This window comes from Aotus nancymaae, unplaced genomic scaffold (assembly GCF_030222135.1).
Source record: "Aotus nancymaae isolate 86718 unplaced genomic scaffold, 86718_ANA_hifiasm-v0.15.2.pri h1tg000011l, whole genome shotgun sequence".
Taxonomy (NCBI): domain Eukaryota; kingdom Metazoa; phylum Chordata; class Mammalia; order Primates; family Aotidae; genus Aotus; species Aotus nancymaae.
The window spans coordinates 52,513,679-52,527,423 of NW_026988422.1; the positions used below are offsets into that span (position 1 = coordinate 52,513,679).

The window sequence follows — 13,745 nt, forward strand, 5'->3', positions numbered from 1 at the left end:
TGCTCCCCTTCCCCCGCCCTCCCCGCCCCCCACGATCTGCTGGACACATGTTCAGAAGAAAGCAGGGATGTGGGGGTGGAAGAAGATTCACATGTCGTGAATCTTGAGCACTGAAAAGAAAAAGTGGGGAGAGGGCGGGGAGTTTGCAGCCCTGGAAATGGAATCTCTGAAGGATTTATTGCCTTTGAGTATCTCACAAGGCTTTTTTTTTTTTTTTTTTAATAAAAATCTGTAGCTTATGGCTTTTTTTTTTTTTTTTTTTTTGTATAGGGCAGTAAACAAGAGCTCTGAAAGGGGAAGGAAGCCAGGAGAAAGCCAGCTCCATTAGTCACGCAGCAGCATATCCTGTCACAAAGGACCCCAGTTGAGTAATCGCCCAAAATATGCCTGTTATTTTTTTTCTGTCAGAAAAAAAAAAAAAAAAAAAAGAGGCCTGCCAAAATGTACTGTAAAAAAGAAAAAAAAAAAAATCTGGTCTCTCCGGCCCAGAGAGGGAAAGGAAAATAAAGAAGAAACAGGCATAACGGAACCGTCTCCCCAACTTACCTGGAAAAGAAAAAGCCTTCAGACTTTTCACCGTAGCAGAGCCCGGCAGCCTCGAAGAAAGCTACAGCCTTGGGATGGTCTGGGTCTCAGAGTCTTCATAGCTACTTGGTGCCAAGAGCTTAGAAAGAGGAGGGGTGGTCGGGGAGGGCAGAAGGAGGACAGTACCGGGGGAGAGGAAAAATGAACAGAAAGTGGCCCAGGATATTGAACCAGTCCTTTGATGAGCTTCAAATGGGTGAGGCCATTGCTCATAGGAACTTGCAGGAGCCCACACTGGTTCCATGAATATTGCATGAGCCCAGTAGGGGCCAGTGATTTCCGGCCAATGGCCAAGCCTGCTCCGTAAGCTTTTTTGATGGCCTCAGCAAAACCTGCACTGTCTCAGGCCTCCACCATGCCCTGTGGGTGCTTGGGCCACAGACTGGACAACAAGGACTTGTGCGGAAGGACACCGGACTCTGGAGAGGTCTGAAACAAGGGGTGGAGAGAGACAGCTGGTCACAGCTGCCTGCAGCCTCCCGTGTTCTCCTGGACTGGCTTTCTAAAACCCAGGCGGACAGGCTTCTGGTGGGAAAACTGAGGCCCAGCAAACAAAGGTGTTCTCAAGCCCAGTTCATTCACTGCCTCTGTCCCATGCTCTCGGTCTCATGGCTCTCAGGACCAGGACACAAGAGAAGGTACATCCCAGCACAGAGCACTCTTGGAAAGCCATCATTTCCCTCCTGCTGACATTCTGAGCCACTCAAGGGTTGTCCATGGGGAACAGGCTTTCTGTACCCAATTGACCAAGAAATAGCAGAAACCTTCTCCTTAAGAAAGAGAGTAGGTCAGACACAGAGGCTGATGCCTATAAACCCAGCACTTTGGGAGGCTGAGGCGGGAGGATTGCTTAAGCACAGGAATTCAAGACCAGCCTGGGCAACACAATGAGACCTCATCTCCTCAAAAAATTTAAAAATTAGCTAGGCATGGTCTCAGTTACTCAGGAAGCTGAGGTGGAAGGATTGCTTGAGCCCAGGAGGTTGAGGCTGCAGTGAACCATGATCACGCCACTGCACTGCGGCCTAGGCAATAGAGCAGAAGATCCTGTCTCAAAAAAGAAGAAAGAGAACAGAGCCCTACAGAGGAGAGAGAAGGTAGGCACATTGTCACTTTTGCTCCCAAGCTCCCTGAATCTCTCCTAGAGGAAACACCCCAAACCTGCCTCCACTCTGCAGGAGCAGGCTGGGGAAGACCCTTTCCAGGGACACCTCCAGGGACCTGGGCTCTAACATTTGGCTGCTTGGCCATTCTGGACCAAGAAGACTCCTTCCCTAGCCCAGGACCATGCGTCTCCCTGATGATTGCTGCAGAAAGGCCCAATTTTCAGGGGCCTACCCAGTCCTTCAATAACTTTGAGCCACCCATGTTGTCTGAGTCACAGTCCAAAGGCAGTCCTGAGCTTCGAGGCCCGTGCTTGCCTGGCCACTGCTTCCCCTGGGAGAGCTGACTGGCTTCCTGCAGAGCTGGCCTGCAAGTTGGAAGGGCACATTCTCCTCCCAGCCTCCTAGCTAAATTGCTGTGGAATTTCAGGCCACTCAAGTGAACTTTCTGTGACTATCTTTTCCTCCCTTCAAGATTTATCAAATATTAATTGGAGCTTCTATATGCCTGTAATCTGGAGGTCCCGAGAATTAAATAGGGAATAATACAGATACAGTTCTTCTTCACGTGAAGCCTGGACAACCTTTTTCCTTCCTTCCTTCCTTCTTTCTTGAGTTTCCTGATGCAAGCCCCTTGGATGGTGAGCCAGGGGTGGGAAGGTAGTGGTGAGGGTGTTATAAATACAATAAAAAATAAACCCACACAGTGCAAAAACCCTATGTTAATACTATTAATAGTATTCCCAAATTGCTTACAGGTAGAAGACAGTTCCTTAGCAACATGATTGTAATGAGAATTCCACAAGGGCATCTGGAATTTACTCTGTCAGACATTCCAGCTTATCAGGAAATGAAAAGGACCAAGACCACCGTATAATGCACAAACTATGCTAATGCCTATCACTAGTGTATATCAGACCCCAGTTATAGGACTGACCCGTGGGGACTCCCCTTGTCTCAGCGTTAATCGTATCAAGTACCTGAGGCCTGTTGTCCTCCTCAGGGCTCAACGCCTTCTGGCAGCCAGGTCCTTCATATAATCCAAGAGTTGAAATCACTGTCAACACAGCCCATTGACTAATGTTCCAGGGTGACAGGCCTGGCACGTGAACACACGAGTGATGCTATTATCCCTTGAATCACAGGTGAGTGAGGTCTCTGGAGGTGCTCACCCCCACACGAATTTCCCTTTGTGATAGCAGTGACATCCGAGCATGGGGCCAGAATTTAGGCTCACCCCTCCCCTTCCTGTACCCTAGAAGGGGGCTGAAGGCAGATCCTCACAGCAGAAAAAGCTCCACTTCCTCTGAGCTCCAGACAGCGCATCTCAGCTGTGTTGGGCCTTACAAGGCTGCGGTGAACAGGCACCCAGGTGATGAGGTCTTTCTCAGCCTGTTGTTCTCGTTAGCCTTTTGATGTTTCAGAGCTGACGAGGTCAGCATCTTCCAGGCTGCAGGAAACATGCCTGCCAGGTACATCTTTCAAGCAGCTGATTAATATGTGGTCTCTGGTCAGAGGAGAGTGTAAGGACTGCTGAAATGACTCACCAGCTCAACTCCCGTGTCTTTGGGAAATGCTTCCCTCTCAGCAAGAGGCTTCCAGCTGAAGAGTAAAGACGTTGACCTGAAAGGGTAAAGTTCTAGCATCCGACAAACTATTCTACATCCTGAATGAAGTGAGAAATGGTAGGCTCTTCACCTGCCAGGGCCTGGGGGCCTGTGTCCCAGGCTGCTTAGAGATCCAAGCCCAGCACTGTTCATCTGTGATGCTGATGAGAAGCCTGTGAGACAGGGAGCCTCACTGGGCCTCCAAAGTCCACTCTCTGGCCTGTTACTTGGCACCATCAGATCTACACTAGGGATGGTGTAACTAGAGCCTTTGAGTGCATGAAGAGTTTGTGGCCTGACAAAGCACTTACTGACCAAGGAAAATCAACTTCAGGTGCAGCAGGAAAGGTCTGGTACCAAGAATGTCTGGGGTTTTGAGACATTGGAAAAGATTATCTAATAATGTCATGGGCTCCCTTCCCTGGAAATATCTGAAAATAGGATAAGTTCCCTTCAATCTTGGATGGGTCAACCTCGTCTTGAGGTAAAGAGATGGTTACATCAACCCATGTAGAGGGCTCATCAGCAACTTTGAGTCTATAGGAGGGTATATTTTCATACAAAGAAAACTTTTTATTATGGTACAATATACATAACGTAGAAGATACCATTTTAACCATGTTTAAGTGTACATTTCAACGGCATTAAGTACATTCACATCGTTGTATAACCTTCGCCATCATGTCTCTACAGAACTTTTTCGTCTGCCCAAACTGAAACTCTGTGCCCATGAAACACTAACTTCTCTTTCCCCTCCTCCCAGCCCCTGGCAGCTACCATTCTACTTTTCATCCTTATGATTTTCCTACTCTAGGTACCTCACATAAGTGCAGTCATGCAGTGTTCTTGTGTGACTGGCTTATTTCACTTAGTATAATGTCCCCAGGTTTCATCCATGTTGTAGCATGTGTCAAAATTTCATTCCTCTTGAAGGCTGAGTATTATTCTATCGTGTGTGTGTGTGCATGTGCCTGTGTGTGTGTGCGTGTGCCTGTGTGTGTGTGCGTGTACCTGTGTGTGTGTGTGTGCATGTAGCATTTTTTCATTCATCTGTGTTGGACACTTGGGTTGTTTTCACCTTTTGGCTATTGTGAATAATGCTGCCATGTACTTGGGGGTAAAAATGTCTGTTTCTCCTTTCAGTTCTATACCCAGAAGTGGAATTGCACAAAGAAAAATTTAAAGACAAAAGTGTTGTGCCCCCGGAAGAAAACATGTCAATGTCCTCACATCATGATCCCATATGGAGAGGAAACACCTAAAAAAATTGGGCCACAGTAAGACAAGGTAAGAGGGACTGAGGAAGCATGGAAGAAGGAGCTGACTGGTTCCTGGAGCAACCAGAGAAGCCTTCACAGAGATGAAACTGGAGCTGGATTCTGATGGGTAAGTAGGAGTTTGCCTGGTGGAAAAAAAATAGAGAAGGGCAGGAAAAGAAACAACCCTTTCCAAAAAAGAGGAGACAAAACATTACATGTGCATGTCCTTTGACTCGGCAATTGCACTGGCAGGAATTCTGCTGTTATCCTCACACACTTATGCTCAAGGCATATGTCTGAGGATTGTCATAGCAGCAGTATCTGCAAGACTTAGACACTGGGAGCAGCCTGTGGCCCCTCATTAGGACACTGGTGAAATACACCATGGTACAGTCACACTGTGAATTCCCACACAGCCATTAAAAAGAATGAAGGAGGGCCAGGCGCAGTGGCTCATGCCTATAATCCCAGCACTTTGGAAGGCCAAGGTGGGTGAATCACCTGGTCAGGAGTTTGAGACCAGCCTGGCCAACATGGTGAAACCCTGTCTCTACTGAAAATACAAAAAATTAGCCGGGTGTGGTGGCGTGTGCCTGTAGTCCCAGCTACTGGGGAGACTGAGGCAGGAGAATTGCTTGAACCCTGGTGATGGAGGTTGCAGTGAGCCGAGATCGCGCCATTGTGCCCCAGCCTGGGTGACAAGAGTGAGACTCCATCTCAAAAAGGAAAGAATGAAGGAGATCTCCAAGTGCTGATAGGACAAGAATTCCAGACTTGTTTTTAATTAGGAAAAGAAGATGTCACTATATGCCCAAGTTCTTTTCCTGGAAGGACACACAAGAAACTCTTAGTAGTCATTACCTTTGAGAGGAGCAACTGTAAATTGAGGGGAGAGAAATTAAATGTCCATGTTATGCTTTCTAATGTGTATGTATTGCATTTAAAAACAAAGTGAACAAAGCTTCGGGGGTGATGAGATTACAGGCCACTTTTATATTCTTTGTGCTTTTTTAAATTTAAAATATTTCTTAAAGAAAAGCAGCTATTTTTCTGGAATTGTTTAGTCCCAATGGCTCCTAAAGGCAGAGAGATGGAGGAGCTGTTTAAAGGGCCATCCTTTAGGAGTTTCTCTTAGAGCTTTGCAAGGATTCCTTTCAAAACAGAATGGTATCCTCATCTCCTCAACAGAAAAACTTCAGGGCCAAACAAGAATTAGGCCAAAAGCTCGGGGCCAGGCATGTGTGGTGCCAGGGTGGGGGGGTCCCACAATGCCTGGCCAGCCATCCCGGGGACAGGACCCCTGTACCTCTTTTGCACTTCTCTGTACCCCTCATGGTGACCAATCTCTGGGACAAAAACCCAGCTACACAGGGTTAACCCCTGCGCTTTGCTTCACTGAGCATGGCTGAGGAGGAGGGGGTGTGGTGAGAGCAGGGGGGCTCCATCCAGCCCCAGCTCCAGGCAGCATTAATAAAATGCAGGTGTTTTGTGTATGTATAGCTGCTTGAGGGAGGAGGGAAAAAGAGCCTTGACTGCGGCGAGCGCTTAGAAACAAGAGCCGAGTGCGGTCGAGGAAAATGTGCCTGCAAATAATGAGAACGCATTTTGCAGAGAGCCTTGGCTTTAGGGTTAAGAAGAATGCAGCAGTTTCTGGCACAGGCCTACCCTGTAGCTCCCCCTGGGTGTGTGTGTGCGTGTCTGTGTGTGCATGTGTGTGGACACAGGCTCCTATGCATGCATGTTCACACACACACACACACACACACACCCACCCCACCACCACCACCACAGATCTTTTCCCAGCCAACACCTCAGACAACCTAAGTTTGGCCTTCACTCACTTTGACCAGGAATTGGTTCTGATATTCCCTTCCCTCCCTGCTGGTCGCCCTCCATCTTTTCTCTCCTGTCTTCCTCTCTCTGGACCCCATGCCCTGCAACTCCTCCTTTCTACCATCACTTCCTTCTCTCTGGGGCCTTGGGGGAGATGATGGTATCTCCCCTCGGCCAGCCCCCTTTTCTTAATGCCCCGTGGCTCTGCTTTCAGGCAGGCACCTTGTAAGCCTGACTCCCACCCTCCTTTATCAAGTCCACCTCCCTTGTAGTTGGAAATGGAGCTCAGGGGGTTGGCCAGCCCCTGCTGCTTTAGCTGAAGGACATGCCCCGGCACCATGGAGGTTCAAGGTGAGAGGGGAGTAAAGCACAAGGAAAGCCCCCTCCTCTGGCCACCCCAAGGGCAGGAAAGCAAGGAGGAGGCATTAGAGATGACCCGCAAAGTGGGCAGCAGCTCTGAGGGATGCTGAGCCCTGCTGAGCTCCTCTCCGCACATCCCCCAGGGAGGTGGGAGGTGACAGTCCCTACCTTCTAGAGGGTTTCCCTCCATTAGCCCAAGTTAAAGGATCCTAAAAGTAAGTGATTTCTGTGACATTTAGTTTGCCTCCTTGCCTGAGACCTACTGAGGAGTGCAATTGTAGGTGAGTTGTCCTGACACAGGAAAGGCTTCAGGAGACTACGGGGGACCATTGAGGCCCTGCTCGGCCCCAGGCAGGTTGGGGTATGAGTGGGAGTCGCAAGTGGAGGTGAAGCTTCTCCAGAGGGACATGGGCTCCTGATTCTAGGGGGAGGGTTGGGGAGAGGTGCTGGCAGGCTCAGGAAGGGCCCCTGTCACTGGCCACCAGGTTGATCCTGGTGTATGAAACCACCGAGCGAGAACCCATGCCAAGCAAAGGCCACCCAACAGCATAGTAAATATGTTCCCCAGAATTTAACACTCCTGGGTCAGACGAGAGCAGGGGCTGGCAAGAGCCCTCTCCTCCAGCCTGTCTGAAATAGGAGGACCAAGCTCTAGAGGATCAAGTTTTTCCTCTCAACTCCCATCCTCTACCCTCTACCTGCCTCCTCATCCTCCTTAAAAAAAAACAGACCGAGCAGGGGTGGACAGGCAGCAGCCCCACCGTCCCCCCGACTCATCCACTCATCCCTGCCCACAGCCCACAGGCTGGCTGGCAGCAGCTGTGTCAGGAAGCAGGACTGGCCCTCAGTGCTGGACCCACATTCTAGAACTGAGGAATCTCCCTGGAGAGTTGTTAATGTGGCTGCTTGTCCCAGACCCTGAATTGGAACACCCTGTCTGACAACTCCAAGACTGGGACTTGTCACTTGTGGGAGTAATAGTGGGAACCACCCTGGAAAATCCAGGGTGCAGGGTCCCCTTACCAGCACGAAGCAGCCTTGGAGTCCCCGTGTCCCCACACCCAGTTCTTCCTCCCTTCTGGAAGTGGAACGGGGGAGAAAGCCTTGCATCCTCAGTGGCCCCCACTCTCTGAAAGGTACCTGGTGCCCTCAAGGCCTTAATCCCCCCTCCACTCTGTTATGCGGAGGCTATGAGGAGCAGATGTTTCTGATGAAGGGCCCAGGCCAGGCTCTGGATGTAACAGGCATGCTGTAGAGCGCTGGCTCCCATGGAGGGGCCACAGCCCCCAGACTTCTGAAAGCACAAGCCGCCCAGTGAATGGGACACACACTCTCTTGAATTCTCAGCTCCTTTCAGGAAATTGCCAAGTTAGCCCTTGGCTTTCTCCTTCCCAGTGCCCGCCCCGTTTCCATAGCAACCGCCTCCCCATCCTCCAGAGCCTCTCTCCGGTCCTGCCCGCCCCCTCCTCTCCACCACCTTCAGCGTCTCATCTGTCTGGGTGGGAACCGGGATTAGAGTTCATCGGGCCAGCCGGGATGCTTTTCCCAGGGCCGCTTTGCCTTCGTGATCCCTTTGCTGCGGCCCGGCCCCTGCCCCAGGCTTTTCAAGTCCCCCAGACTTAATGACCAGCCCTGGGTTTCCTCTTCGTCTCTTTCTCTGCCTCCAATAAAGCCGGAGAATTAACCCAGGTTTTAAGTGCCCCGGTTCCAAGCTGAATATCAAAGGGGGCTTCCCCAAGCTGCTTCTGCATTTCAAAGGGGCTGATTTATCACTTTCACTTAAACCGGCACATTTTGGGGAAAGAGTTTTACCCAGAGGTCAAACTCTGGAAAAACAAATGGATCCCCATTCACCCCTCCCTGGGGTGCTGTGGGCTATTAGTGTATAAAATGCTGGTGGGTAGGTGGGAAACAGGCTGCCAGCACTCCTCAGCAGCCTGGGTCCAAACCCCCAAGAGTGAGGACGGTGGTGAGGAAGGAGAAATGCATGGAACTATGGCCGAGAAGTTCCCACGCTGCTCCTCCTGGTCTCTGTGCCTGATACGGGCCGAATCCTCAGGTCTGTTTCTGCTTCCTGGGCCTCTGGTGGAGGCCCTAACCTGAGCCTGCATTAGTACTTCCAAGCTAAGGGTGCTCCCTGCCCCAGGGACTCTGCCCCTCCAATACAGCCTGGGTCTGTGCCTCTGATTCTGCCTTTTCTTCCATTCTGCCTGCGAAGACTTTGCAGGCACTTACTATTCAGGGGCTGCAGCACTGGGCCCTGACTGACTCAGAGCTGGGCCTCACCCTCACTCCCCAGCTCTCTCCTGCCCTCACAGTCAGGCCTCATCCACACCCTTCCTTCCCACATTCCCTCCCCACAAAACATGCACATACACATTCACTTCTGTCTCCCAGACCCCTGCCACCGTCTCCAGGCCACCTCTCATCCAACCTCAACCCAATAAATTATTATTGCCCCTTCCTCAAGGACCTCCTCATACCCCTACAAAGAACACAGGAACCCTGAGCCCTGGAAACTTTTCTATCTAGCTGCCCCCAAGCAGACTCCAGTCCCACGGCAGGGCTTGAGGTCCTTCCTCTGACTTAGCGCAGATCTGATTGATTCCCAGGCTTTCTTAGGCATTAAGCCCCAACCACGTGTACACATCCCAACTTGAACTGATCAGAAAAGCAAGGGCCAGCAACCAATGAAGGAATCCTTGGAAGAGGCCAGGCAGATGGCACAGAGTCATCGAGGAACCTCTTACTTAGCACCAAGAGGAAAGTGGGAGAAGCAGCACCCCAAAGCCAACTTCCGGAGAGGGCATCCTGAATGAGGTCTTGAGAGGCACCAATCCCAAGGCAGGTTTTCCTTTAATGGACACATCTGTTCCCTTTTCCTACCCTACCAGCAGCTCATTCATTCATTCACTTATAGGACCATGTGTTGAGTGCCAATCTCATGTCAGAGACATTAGAGAGTAGGGCCACTGTTGATTACAGTGCAATGAGATAAACCCTCTTTCCCATAAAGTGGCCGGCAATGTGCATGTTCTTTGCCTAAACCTCCCCTTGGGGATCTGGGAAATACTCCATACAGGAGGATTTGATTTCAGCTTGAAAAGATGGGCAGGAGTTGAGCAGACACAAACATATTCCAGGCAGAGGGAGCAGCCGGTCCAGAGGCACCCAAACCCATCATAGGTGGTGATGATAGGCAGATCAGATGTCCAGCACATGAGAATGTGGAGGGAGGTGCTAGGAGATGAGCCTGGAAGGGCATGTGAATAAGGTTGTGAATGGCAGGTCAAGAAACCCACTGCCTCTGCCGTGCTACCCAAATTCAACCACAACGAGATCAAAGTTGTATACCTGAGGTGCACGAGTGGGGAAGTCAGGACTACATCTGCTCTGGCTCCCAAGATCAGCCCCCTGGGTCTGTCTCCAAAAAAGGTCAATGAGGACATCACCAAGACAATTGACTGGAAGGGCCAGAGGATCCCAGTGAAACTGACAGTGCAGAACACACAGGCCAGATTCAAGTGGCATCTTCTGCCTCTGTGGTGATCGTCAAAGCCCTCAAGAAATCACCAAGAGATAGAAACAAGCAGAAAAGCGCAGTGGAAATATCATTTGTGGTGAGATCATCAACACTGCCAAACACATGCAGCACTGATCTTTAGCCAGAGAACTCTCTGGAACCATTACAGAGATGGTGAGGACTGCTCAGCCTCACGGGCTGTAGTGTTGATGGCGCCACCCTCACGACATCATAGATGGTTTTGACAGTGGTGCAGTGGAGTGACCAGCTAGTTAAGGGCTACATATGGGAATACTTCAACAGAGGATCATTTGACAACGAAGAAAAACTTAAAGAGCAAACTGAACTGAAGAAGGTAGGAAATGACAGAGGGAGCCAGTCAGGGCTGTATTCTAGCACAGGTCTCCCTGCTGACCTTCACCACGAGCTTCTTTGCTGCATGTGTTCAGATTCTGCCTCTGTTTTCCCTTTCCACCTGGGGAAGCACAGAGCGAACTGACTCTTCTGCAGGAGCCCTTGCTGAAGAAATCATCTGTCATTCCATCTATTCTCTTTGATTAGCTGGGAGGGTCAGTAGAACCTGCAATTAGAAGCTTCTCTCTCCCTGGAGGGAGGCAAGGGACCCAGGGGAACTGTGGGACAACTACGCAGGGCCTGGCAATGTTTGCAGACGAGGGGACGTGAGGGAGCAGAGGTGGCAAGAGTGACAGCGATGCTCCCCAGGCTCCACACCAGCCGCAATGCAGCCTTTGGAATTTTGGAGAAGGAGCTCCCATGGGAGAGTTGGATTAGAGTTTCAGAGTCTCTTTCAGTGCCCACATTTTGTGATGCCAGTGCTGATGTCCCAAAGCAGAGATGTCCATCCCGTTGCATTTTTAGGCTGCTGCAACGCAGTGAACTTCCCTGGTTGAGCCTTGGCAAACCATCTGTAGCAGGACGCCCATTTCTTCCCTGCTGTCCACAGAGCAGATTGTCCTGGGCATGGGATTTTCAAAGCCACAGAAGGAAGGGAGGACAAAATAAAGAGCAGGGCAGGGAGCCAGGGGTCCCCCAAATCTTCATGTTTAGGATGCTCCTTCAGACTGAGGAGTTCAATAACCTGCCATCCACACACTTCACTCAATACAATTGACTCCGTGCAATAGATGTGTTCCCAGAAGCTGTCTGGGAACAGCTAAAATTTGAGTAATAACTTTAGATGTCTCAAGGAGGGTCAATCTTTGTGTGGTGTTTTCATACAATTTGGATAATCTGGATAATTGTTCCATATTGTGGTTTGGCTTAGAGTCAGGGTTACCCCTAACAATAACAAGAGTGCTGACTGACCGGGGCCGAGTACCTCCCACTTGGACCTGCGGATTGTGAAGGGCTCCTCCTAGGTCTTGATCCCCTGCTTGTCTTTCCTGGAGTCTTCCGTCCTGGTCATCCTCACAGCATCTTTCTCCACACCCTCTTTTGAACACCCAAAGTTCAGGATGTGCGGCAGGAAGCAGGGAGAGAAGACTCCACCCTGCCTTCAAGGAGCTTCTGTGGGAGCTGGGTCTGCATTTTTGTGGATGTCTGTTGAGCCCATAGCTGGGCAGCCCTGATCACCCCACACAGGAGGCGTGAGCTCACCAGCTAAGGGTGGGAGCTCCGCCTGGTCAGATCTTGCTCCTGGTCACTTTTAAGGTTGCGGTGCAGGCGCTGGGCACTGGCCTGCCCAAGGCCTGCCTCATTTAGGGACTCATTTTCTGGCTTTGCTTCTCCTTCACCCAGCTTATGAGAGGAGCACTAGGAGAGGGAGCGAAAACAGAAATCTAACCTTGCTCAGGGATCCTATTTTGTATCTTCCCTCTGAGCTTCTTTGGCTTCCACCAAAGCATATCCCCCCTCTTTTCTGTGGACTAAGAACCCATGCTCCTCACTTGGACCAGGTATTCCTCTTCCCGCTTTGTCCACCAGCCTCAAGTCCCGCAATAGAATCTCCTGGATAGTGTTTCTCCAACTGGGCTTGGGCCCCGCAGTAAAGTCTCGGTCCTCCGCCGGCCAGAGCCCACACTGATTCAGCAACAGGGGCAGGTGTTCAGGGCAATCTGGGTTAGGTCCACTGACAACCAAAGGAAATAACATTGGTCTGATTCAAGGCCTTCAGAAATGAGTCAGCCCCCCAGCCCGGCCCATCAACCATCACTGTTACCCAACATCACACCCACATTATTCATGAAGTATTGTCTTCGGCTTACTAGACAACGGAGCCCCGCCAGACTCTGGGAGCCTGAGGATGACTTATTGGTCTTCTGTGGCTCAACATCAAGCACATGCCTTTCCTCTGTCCAAAAACTGGAGTGGAAGAGGGCTGAGTCAGGAAGGCTTGTGCCCCGAGGCATCTTCCCACAAGCCTCTGGTCACCCTGAACAGTCTGTTCTGGATTTCACACCTTGGAAAAATGTCCCCTATGAGTACAATGAGTGGAAAGAGTCTTAGAGGAAGAGTCAGGGCCAGGTGGCCAGGTATGTGCAGCACGTCTGCCCAGCCCTCCTTTGCCCACAGTCTTGGCTGGCCCCTCTGGCCATAGCCTGCATCCTATGCAATAGCCAGTGTTTTTCTTGTTTTTCATTCCTTCTAAATGATCCAACTGAGGACCTGCCAAGTTGAAGTTGGATATGACTTTCCTTCCTATGGGGCAGAGGGGGACTTTTCTGGGTGTAGTGGGAAAATGCTGCAGCCAAACACATGACTCTGGAGTCCCAGAGGCTTGGACTCAAGTTCCAGCCCTGCCATGTACCAGCTCAGCAAGTGACTTACCCTCTCTCGGCCTGTTTCCTCTTTGCTAAAATGGGAATCGTAACACTGTCCATCTGGAGGACTGTTGTGAGTTTTGAATGTCGTAGTGCACGTAAATGCCGGGCGCCTCGCAAGTGCTCCCTCAATGGCCCTGGCAGTGTTGTTGCCGCTGTTATTATAGTTAGTACCACTCTCACCACCATTCTCCATAGGCCTGAGTCTTCTTTCACATGAGAACCTTTGTCTTACTGATTCCGGCATCCTCAGCAAACAGGCACAGTCAGGCACAGTGAGTGGTAGTCCAGCAGAACTTCAGAAGGGGAGGAGCCCCAGAGGGAGGGAGTGGCATGTTCAAAAGGCCTACAGTGGGAAGGTGCATGGAAAAATTGAAGAAAATGGTATAGAAAAAAGCACAATAATTAGCTGTAGGCTCCCAGCAGCTGCTCCAGCCAATCCTCCAACCTCCTCATTGGCATGGCAAGAACGTGGAAGCCTGCAGCCCTGATGCCTACTCAGGCCCTTCTGCCCCTCTCACTCACCAGGAAACTTCCCTTAGGACAGAAGCCCGAAGGTCGTCTGAACCCCAGAAGACCCAGGGAAGCAGAAATATACCAAATGAAGATCGTGAGGCCTTTGTGTTTAGTTACCATAAAGAAATAATTCCTCAAACCTGGCTGGCTATTTGTACTTGGCATTGGATAATTCAAAG

At 50.5% G+C, this 13,745-nt stretch overlaps 1 long non-coding RNA gene across 2 annotated transcripts in view; it reads left to right on the forward strand.

Annotated features, from left to right (window-relative positions):
* Positions 1-276: 276 nt before the first annotated feature.
* The window catches only part of LOC105707319 (uncharacterized), a 47,150-nt gene continuing 33,681 nt past the window's right edge, over positions 277-13,745 (forward strand). For both annotated transcript variants that reach the window (XR_001105040.2, XR_001105041.2), the window contains exons 1-2: positions 277-1,682; positions 4,439-4,681. This is a non-coding gene — a long non-coding RNA (uncharacterized LOC105707319). The remainder of the gene's footprint in view (positions 1,683-4,438; positions 4,682-13,745) is intronic.